This window comes from Tupaia chinensis, unplaced genomic scaffold (assembly GCF_000334495.1).
Source record: "Tupaia chinensis unplaced genomic scaffold, TupChi_1.0 Scaffold000348_1, whole genome shotgun sequence".
Taxonomy (NCBI): Eukaryota; Metazoa; Chordata; class Mammalia; order Scandentia; family Tupaiidae; genus Tupaia; species Tupaia belangeri.
This window is the reverse complement of record NW_006159842.1, coordinates 514,311-523,051: the sequence shown is the minus strand read 5'-3', so window position 1 is coordinate 523,051 and position 8,741 is coordinate 514,311. Positions and strand designations below refer to the sequence as shown.

The following is an 8,741-nucleotide window of genomic DNA, read 5'->3' as shown; positions in this document are numbered from 1 at the left end:
GGGGGATTAGGATCCTCTGGACAGCAGAAGCTCCTGGAATGTTCTGAAGCCACAGGTGGAACTGGCTCATACACAGAGCTGTGTATGGGTGGGAAAAGGGCAAAACGTTTTATCTTCTGTAATAAACACTGTCAGGACGACAATCCATGTGGACAGCCCCCACGTGCACTTAGCGCTGTGGAGAGTAAGTGGCGCACACGCTACCTCTGGGGAAACCGCAAGAGAGAGCTCAGGAGATGAAATGCAGGTCTGCTCAGCGGGACGTGTTTACACCCTGTAGGAGGGGAGTGAGTATATTTTTAGGACAGCAAGTTCTGGCCAAGCAAGCTTAGCATAAAAACATGAGAATTGCCCTACTTCAAAGGACCCACCCAGTTCAATATTCTGTTTGATAGTGGAACTGAAAACATCATTATTTTGTAGAGCTTAACACATTAATGACCAAATTAGTTCCCATGTTTCTGTCTTGTAATAAACCTGCACCATCTTCCTAGTATGTGAGAATAGAGTTCCATTAAATTACCAGCTGTTGGGGCCAGCAGATGGTGTGGTGGTTAAGGTGCTGGACTCCCACATGGCTGACTTTGGTTCGAGACCCAGACCTGGTGGCTTCCTCTCTCTCTCTCTTTCTCTCTCTCCTCTCTCATACTCTGTAGCAAAAAATAAAAGCAAATAAATAATTCCTTTTTAAAAAAATCACCAGCTACCTGGGAACTTTGGGAAAAGTCATTCTGGATGGACAAGATAAACCCATATGCAAGAATGTCTTCTCTAGGACCGGCAGGTGGCATGGTGCTTAAAGGCTCTGGATTTCCACATGGCCAACCGCAGTTTGAGTCCTGGACATGGTGGCTTGCTTTCTCACCTTCTTAAAATAAAAAATAAAAATAAAAAAACCAATATTGGGGCCGGCAGGTGGCGAGATGGTTAACGATGCTGGACTCACACGTGGCTGACCATGGTTTGAGTCTTGGACCTGGCAGCTTGCTTTTTCACTTCCCATCTCTCTCTCTCTCTCTTTCACTCTGTCCTTCTCTGGTCAAATTAAAATAAATAAATAAGGTTAAATAACATAATTCTTTTTTAAAAAATAACAATATTAACAAATGAAATTAAATAAATAATTTTTTTATTTTTTAAAAGAATGCCTTCTCTAAGTACTGATTTTTTCTAGAGGTTTTTGTCTTAGGGGACAAAAACCAGGGAGAAAGAGAGAGAAGAGACAGTGAGAAAGAAAGTGGAAAGTCACTCCCTTGGGGGTGGGGGGTGGCCATGCCTTCTCTTCCATTCTCCTCCCAGGATCTTGGGGACGCACGCTTACATGCCCGGTGTGCTTTAACCACAGTCAGCCATGTGGGAGTCTAGCAACATAATTGCTATGCCATCTGCTGGTCCTAGCATTGATTTTTGAAATATATACAAACATGTTCTAAATATAAAATAACTATGGTGGGGGAGGCAGGTGGCATGGTGGTTGGGAGCACTGGACTCTCACATTGCCAACTGTGGTTCAAGTCCCAGACCTGGAGGCTTGCTTTCTCACTTTCTCTCTCTCTGTCCCTCTCTGGTCAAATAAAAGTAAATAAATAAAGTTGAATAAAATTTTTAAAAGAAAGAAAGAAAAACTATGGGGTATACTGTTTATAGAACCATTTGTCTGCCACCAAATGTCCCAGAATGCTGCACTTCTAACTTTGTTTTCTTTTTGTGGAGAGGTTTTTGCTATAGGGCGTGTGTGCTCACCAGAAAGACAGAGACAGAGAGACAGAAAGCGAGAAATCACCCCCCAGGAGGGATGGTCACACCACAATCCCTTCTCCTCCATTCTCCTCTTGGGATCTTGGGCACCCACACTCACCAGGCGTGAGTTTAAGCCACTGAGTCCAGGACTCACACCATGGTTGGCTACATGGGAGTCCAGCGACATAGCCATTACGCCATCTACTGGTCCCTGTTTTTAAAAAATTACTTATTTTTATTTATTTATTTATTTATTTTAACATTTTGCTATAGAGCATGTGCATTCACCAGAGAGAAAGAGAGAGAAAGGGAAAGCGAGAAAGCAAGCCACCAGGTCTGGGACTCAAACCACAGCTGGCCATATGGAAGTCCAGAAATTAACCCATGCCACCTGCTGACCCCTCTGTTTTTAGGTAGATTTCGTATAGTTTTTCCTGTCACTTTCCCTGTTATCCACTCCCACTTCTCTTTGCTTTAGGGTAGAGCTTACTTATTACGGACTGTCTGTCCTTGTAATGCAGTTTCTACATGCAGGCAAATGCTCCTTAGATTTGCACCACTCCTCACTCACTGTGACGTGCCCATCCGACCTTCACATCATTGTCTGTGGGTCACAGTCCTAGGGCTGGGAACTTCCCCGGCCAAACAACCAGAATACCACACCTCCCTTACCGATGATCGGTTCAGGAATGGACGCGTGCCCAAGCTGGGCCTGTTCCAATCTGCTGTGGGGGTTTTGTCAGAGTGATCAGGAAAGCAATTCTCATGAAGTTATCTTACTGCAAAAAAAAGCAGGTAATAGCTGGGTGTCACAGCAAACACCTGTAATCCTAGCTACTCGGGAGGCTGAGACAGGAGGATTGCAAGTTCGAGGCCAGCCTGGGCAACGGTGGAACTTTGTCTCTTCAAAACAAAACTGGTCAAGCCGAGCCTCCAGAGTTTATCTTGCTGCCACGTGGAAAGAGTCCGACACAGGAAAACTGCTGAGAGACGGAGGACAACAGACCTGGAAACACCATTTGAATACCTGATCCTGGGTTTTTTCATTTGTTTAAGCTCTCCCACTCACCCCACCACACACATCAACTTTTTGTTTATGTTTTCAGTTTTGTATTTTTTACTTCTTAAATCTTGTCAGCAAGTATACATGTGCTCACCAGAGAGAGACAGAGAGAGACAGAAGGAGAGTGAAAAAGCACACCTCAGGGGGCATGGTCACACCACAGTCATTTTTCCATCTCTTCTTCCTTTCAGGATTTTGGGCCCTCATGCACAAGCATCTGGCATGATTTTCTAGCCTCTGGGTCCAGGATTCGAACTGTATGGTGGGTCATGTGGGATCCGGCCACCTCAACCACCAGGCCACAGGCTGGCCGTTTATTTGATTTTTGCAGATTTTTTCTTTTTTTTAATTCCTATAGAGTATAACAGAGAGAGATAGGAGCACCCTCCACAGAGTCTGGTCACACCATGATCCCCTTCCTTCAGCCCTCCTGTCCATAGGCTGTGTCTGCCATGTTTCAGGTTGACCAGGCTGGGGATTTGAACTGCAGTTGTCATGTGGGATCTGGCTTCTCTAGAGCAGTTCACTACCGCTGTATCACAGAGCCAGGCCATGTGTACGTTTTTGTTGTTGTTGTTGTTGTTGTTGTTTTTTAAGATAGCTTTCTTTTAATAATTATTTTTATTTAATTTTATTTATTATTATGATTATTTTAATTTGCTATAGGACACATGCACTCCCCAGAGAGAGACAGAGAGAGAGGGAGAAAGTGAGAAAGCAAGCGGCCAGGTCTGGGACTGGGTGTGGGAGTCCAACGCCCTCACCACCACGCCACCCACTGCCCTCATGCATACATTTTTGTTTTGATTGAGCTGGTTTGAGTTGGATTTCTGTCACTTGTAACCAAGCGTTCCGGCAAACACAAACTTTACTCCAATACTTTGAAATATTAGGAACACCGCTGTTGGTTTTATAGAGAGAGAATCAAGTGGACTATCCCACATGTAAATACAATCCATTGTAAATAGAGAACTTCCAACCCAGGTTTTACATTCCTTAATCTCAAGCTTTTTGTTTTTGCTGCAGGGTGTGTGGTCTCAACACTGTGTGGATTCGCCCTCATCCCACTTAGGATCCAGCCCCTCACTCCTGGCTGCCCCTGTCACCACCTCCATCCCCATCTGACAGCAGCCCTTCTCACCCTGCTCAGGTTCTGACAACCCCTTCCAAGGCCACGTACATGGCTACGTCGCTCATATCCACCTGACGGCTTTTGTACAGAATCAGTTAAGAAGAAGAGGAAGGGGGTGGGTAGCAGATGGCATAGCGGTTACATTAGTGGACTCCCACGTGGTGGGTGGTTCAAGTCACGAACCTGGTGGCTTGCAAATCATGCCAGACACATGCGTGTGTGTGTACCCAAAATCCTGAGAAGAGAATGGAGAAGGGATTGAGGTCCCCACCCCCCGGGGGGTGGTTTCTTACTTTCTGTCTCTCTGGCAAGCACACATACTCTATAGACAATTAAAAAAAAAAAAAGGAAGAGAAGGGAAGAAGACAGGAAGTAGATATTTAAAAATCTATTCTCTTTTCTTTAAGTACCTTTTTTTTCTGTTTGTTTTTGTATTTCCTTTGTACAGGAGGATTTCCTCAAATACCTTGTGGTTCTTGGCAGTGTGTGCGTGTGCGTGTGTGTGTACACGTGTTAAGGGTGGGGTTGCTTGTCCTTGGGTCCCTAACTGACCTGGCCAAGCTGGTTCACTGAGGAATGTCCAAAGGCAGTTTATCTGGTTCTTGTCTATATTGTCTGCTCCAGTTGCTAGGCCTCCAGCTCTTTGCCTGAATGGGGAAGGAGCTACTTGGGCCAGCGTGGGTGTTTGGGGGGGAGGGGTGTCTAACTACATACTTTTAAAAAAATCATTAATTAATTAATTACTTTTTAATTTGTGTTACAGGGTATGCGTGCTCATCAGGGAAAGACAGCAAGAGAGAGAGAGAAAGCAAGCCACCAGGTCTGGGACTTCATCAGAGAGAGAGGTACAAGCAGGAAGTATCCCCAGTTGGGTGTGGGTCATGCCGCAGTCCCTCCTCCATTTCTCTGTGTCCCACTGGGCTTTTGATCATGCGCTTACAGGCATCTAGCATGTTCTTTAAACTGCCAGGTCCAGGACTAGAACACCATGGTCAGCCATGTGGGAGCTGGCACCCTGAACTACTAGGCCAAGGTTTCCCAACCCCTGGGGCTACAGACGAGCCGGTCCACCTGGTGGCGCAGAGCACGGTGGGCGACGCTCGAGCAAACGAGGCTTCGTGCCTGATGCAGCCGCTCCCATGGCCGGCGTCCGAGCTCCGCCTCCTATCCGGTCAGCGCTGGTACTGGATTCTCTTGGGAGCAGAACCCTACTGTGGTGTGATCGTTTCCCTGTGCATTTCAACGTGGGAGTGGTAGGATGGTGTGCAGGCAGGTGTGGTGTGCTTGGGTCACCCGCGGACCATCTGTCAGTGGAGGGATTGTCTTCCGTGTGGACGTCCCTGGTCTGGGAAAGTTGGGGACTGGTGCACTAGCCCACAGGCTGGCCCGAAGCAGATTTTCAGTCACTCTCCAGTGACCTCAGTCACTCCTCCAGTGTCTTCGTATCCCACCTGCCACGGGAACCTGTGCCTCAGTCCCAGGCTTTTGGAAGTTCCGTGGTGAAAACCAGGTTGCTTCTTGGTTTTCTGTCTATCAGCTAAGGACATGGATGCCCTGGTTCTGTTGCCCCAGTTGCCATTCATCCCCTTCCCGTCCTCTTTGTCCTTAAATGTTTTTGAAAAGTCCCTTTTCTGCCATTTTAACGGGGTTTGGAAGGAAGTGGAATTAAATGCATGTTTGATCTGTCTCCTGCTCCTGGAACTCCAAGCTGAACGCTCAGGCTTTTGATTGCCTCCATGTCTGTCTCCTGCATTCAGGCTCAAAGGGCCAAGTACAATACTTTTGAGTCACATATTCCTTTTTTTTTTTTTTTTTGCCAGAGGACTTGTGTGCTCCCAGAGAGACAGAGCAGGAAAGGGAGAGCCCTCCCCTACACACACACACACACACACACACACACACACACACACACGTACACCTGCGGAATGGTCAAACCACCATCATTCCCTTCTCCCTCCTTTCGAGATTTTGGGCATGCACACACAGGTGGCTGGCATATTTTTCAAGCTGCAGGGTTTAGGATTCAAACCATACTGTTGACCTATGGGATCCAACTGCCTTAACTGCCAGGCCAGGACTGGCCCTATAATTTGTATTTTTCTCTAAAATATAAATGTAATCATGGCATTCAACTGCTTAAAACCCTTCCCCAGGGTCATGGTTTTAAATCTTGAATTTAAATGCTTTCAGGGGGGCCATCAGGTGGCATGGTAGTTAAGGTGCTAGACTCTCACATGGCCGACAGTGCTTCAAGTCCTGGACCTAATGGCTTGCTTTCTCACTCTCTCTTTCTCACTTTCTCTTTGTCTCTCTCTCTGGTGAGCGTACATGCCCTATAGCAAACATTTTAAAAATAATAATAACAATAAATAAAATTAAATTAAAAATTCTTAAAAAAATAAAATAAATGTTTTCAGGTGAGCTCTGAATGTCTTTGCAGTCCCCACTATTTCTCCTATCCCCTTCTTTCTTGACACCTGCCTTGTTCCTGAAGGCATCTGAGCTTTAGACACCTGCTTTAATGAGTTTTCATTGCCAGAAGATAAAGTTCAAACTCCTTCTGGACCTACAAGGCCCTTCCTGACCAGACCCCTGCCCTTCTCTCCAGCCTCATCTTTCCTCAGTAACTCTATTCTCCAACTTCAGTTACTTTTTTTTTTTAAAGAATTATTTAATTATATTTATTATTAATTTGACCAGAGAGAGAGAAGGAAAGTGAGAAAGCAAGCCACCAGGTCCAGGACTTGAACCGTGGTCAGCCATGTGGGAGTCCAGCACCCTGATCACTGTACCACCTGCCGGCTCCATCCAACCTCAAGTACTTTGACTTCAAATCTGCCAGACTCCTTGCCTCAATATGCTATTCTCATTCTGCTGTTCCTATTCAGCTGGCTGATCCTGACTCAGCCTCCAGGTCTCGATTTAGGTGTAACTGCCTTCAGGAAGTCCAGTCCGTACTGTGGCCTCCTGGGGCCCCTCAGCGGGTAACCTGCTTCCTCCCAGTGCATTACTCCACAGTGCTGTAAGAGCCGTGAGCACTCTCCAAGGCTCTGTCTGTGCCACTGTCCCTCTCTTCCGTCCTCCAGGCCCCTGGATCATTGGCACTCACCCCGCATGTTTCAGGCTAACTGGTCCAGAAAATTCGAACCCCGTGCCATGTGAGCTGGGCTTTCCCCACACAGTGCATTACCACCAACACACAGAGCAGGCCTGTCGTTTTAGTTCCATGTCCCCAGACCTTACCCAAGTATTTGACACAGAGGACATGATCAGTAGAAATCTTCATTAACAAAAGCATGTATTTAGTGGGGCCAGTAGTTAGCGTAATGGCTATGTCGCCGGACTCCCATGTAGTCGACCGCGGTTCGAGTCCTGGACCCGGTGACTTAAAACTCACGCCAGGCGCATGTGCGTGCGTGCCCAAGATCCTAAGAGGAGAACAGAGGAGAAGGGATTGTGGCGTGGCCATCCCCCCTGGGTGTGATTTCTTGCTTTCTGTCTCCCTGTCTGTCTCTGTCTGTCTGGCGAATGCGTGCGCTCTATAGCAAAAAAAAAAAAAAAAAAAAAGTGTATATTTAGTATTCGATCCCAGGCACTGGAATCAGCTTTTTTGTTCATTCGTTTGCTATAGGGAAGATGCACTCACCAGAGAGAGAAATTGAGAAAGTACCCCCTGGGAGGGTGGCTGCACCACAATCCTGACTCCTCCAGGCTCCTCTCAGAATTTGGGGCACACACAAGCACAAACCTAGCATGATTTTATTTTTTTTAAAATTATTTATTTACTTAATGCCATTTGCTGTTGTTATTATTACTATATTTTTTAAATTCGACCAAAGTGCATGACTTCTCTGGCCCATCCCCCCCATCCTCTTTCTCTCTGTCAGACCAGTGAACCTCACCTGGGAGCGCTCCCAATAAAGGCTCTGACGTTTCTGTTGTCTTGAGTGCTTGACCCATTCCTTACACTTACCAGATACAGTCTCTTGACTTTGGACCTCCAAACCATAAACTAAATAAACTTTTATTCTTTATAAATCATGCAGTGTTGTATTCAGTTGTTAGTGATAGAAAAGCAGACTAACACATGATTATTTCAGGTAAGTTCTTGAGACACTCCTTGCTGCCGGTTGCCCGCTCATGGAGAGATACTGTTCTAGAGTTCTGAATTCCAGATGGCCATCTGGGAAGGCAGCCTCTTACACCCCGTACTTGGCAGCTATGCTCCCACTGGACTGAAATCTGCATTGGTCCCTGTGTCTCATCTCTACCAGGGTCTAAATACCACCTGATCTTCAACCAAAGCTGGTAGCCACTGGTATTCAGGGTACTGGAAATAGTATCGCACCAAGTCTTTTTCTTTTCTTTTTTAAGTGTTTGCCATAGGGTGTATGCACTTACTAGAGAGAGACAGAGAAAGAAAGAGAGAAAGGGAAAGTGAGAAAGCAAGTCGCCAGGTCTGGGACTTGAACTGCGGTCAACCATGTGGGAGTCCAAGTGTCTTAACTGCTATGCTACCTTCTTCCCTTCCTATCCCTGCCACTAATCCTGAACTAGAACTGTGTATGTGGTAAGTACCTTAATTTCTGTGCCACCTGCTGGCCCTGGGATAAACATTTTTTTCCCTTAAAGAATTATTTATTTTGGGACCAGTAGATAGAGTAATGGTTACATCGCTGGACTCCCATGTAGTTGACCATGGTTTAAATCCCAGACCCAGTGACTTAAAGCTCATGCCAGGCATGTGTACATGCATGCCCAAAATCCCAAGAGGAGAATGAAGGAGAAGGGTTGTGGCGTGGCCGT

The 8,741-nt window shown here is 46.3% G+C and overlaps 1 pseudogene; it reads left to right on the top strand.

Annotated features, from left to right (window-relative positions):
- LOC102489772 (NADH dehydrogenase [ubiquinone] 1 subunit C1, mitochondrial pseudogene) overlaps positions 1-8,741 on the top strand; it is a 77,705-nt pseudogene that overhangs the window by 58,525 nt on the left and 10,439 nt on the right.